Source organism: Octodon degus, unplaced genomic scaffold (genome assembly GCF_000260255.1).
Source record: "Octodon degus isolate 3935 unplaced genomic scaffold, OctDeg1.0 scaffold00487, whole genome shotgun sequence".
NCBI lineage: Eukaryota > Metazoa > Chordata > Mammalia > Rodentia > Octodontidae > Octodon > Octodon degus.
The window spans coordinates 223726-225191 of NW_004525063.1; positions in this window are offsets into that span (position 1 = coordinate 223726).

A 1466-nucleotide genomic window follows, 5' to 3' on the forward strand; every position below is an offset into this window, starting at 1 on the left:
TGCATGCATTAGTGTGTGTAGTGCCTCTATTGAAAATTAACCACATAACTATTAACACATATGACAATATGAATGACTCTTGTAAAACATTATGTCATGTGAAATAATTCAAACATCAAATACCATACATTGCATGATGCTGTTTATACAAAGTATTCAGAAGAAACAAATCTGTGGAGACAGAAAGTAGAATATGGATAGTATGCAAGTTGGTAGAGAATGAGGTTGTTGATTACAAAAGAGTAGCTTTTCTCTTTCAAGGGTGACAATATTTTGAAATTGATTATGGTGTTGTTTAAACAACCTGGAGCTAAACTGTATAATTTAAATGGGTGAACAGAGGGAGAAACAGGGGAAGGGAAAGAATAAAAAAATAAGATGTGTTATGTACATGTACTAAATGCATTCAATGAATGTAAACATTATGTACTACAAACATGTAAGGGTAAAAAATGGGTGAGCCGAAATGAATTAAACCTTAAATTTAGGTGTAATTTTGACATTCCTAGCTGACATCAGTGTCTACCAGGCTCAATACCTGAGTCAGAACGACTCAAGAACCATGTACCCTACCTCCAGTCCCTGGGCTTCTACAACACAGTGCAACAGCTGACAACCAACAGATCAACCTGGTCAGGAGGTATGCTTCAAGACTTCACACTACCCTTCCACGGAGACAACATGAGGTACATCCTGAGAGACAGGCTTTGAAAGACTGAGAGGTAAATAATGAACTCCTGAGAGTTCCACAGGCCCAGAATAAGACTGGGAAGATCACTGGGCCCCTATGCTGTTGTACAGGCCCAGAGTTAGTGGCAGTACTCATCAGCATTGGGCTCCTAAAGAAGAAAGCATTTAACCCAGTGGTATGTTTGAGCTCTGGCACTGCTGTCAGCATCCAGCAGAAATCAATGCTCTGAATTACTACAGGTCAATACATTGTCTTCACTAAAATCAGAGGGGTGTTTACTACTAGTTCTTGGGGTTTGTCAACATCCAGTTGACATGTATTCCACTGTTGTAGCTGAATTTACCAACAAGGGCAAGGTAACAAAGTGACTAACAATTGGTTTTGTCTCTATATTTATACCTGGATTGTCTGGATGTCCAGAAAGCATTGAACAATGTAGCATTGATCCAAATCTTCAAATCCCAGTAAAAACAAATAAACAAATAACAACAAAAACAGAAACATGAAAAGGCACAACAAAATTCCTCAAAAAAACTTCCAATTCTCCCCATATTGGTACAGGAAGCATGGAGGGGGTGAAAATCCCAAATTCCAAATCAGATTGGTCTGAAAGAGTAACAATGGAGGTAAAACACTTTATAAGGTACATGACAAACTTAAAGAGGATATAATTAATCACATAATGACCATAATGAAACCAATGATCAGCCAGTCTAGAGGAAACACTAGTAAAACAGCTAGTGGAGCTAAAGAAACAGATGCAAAGCACAAATGT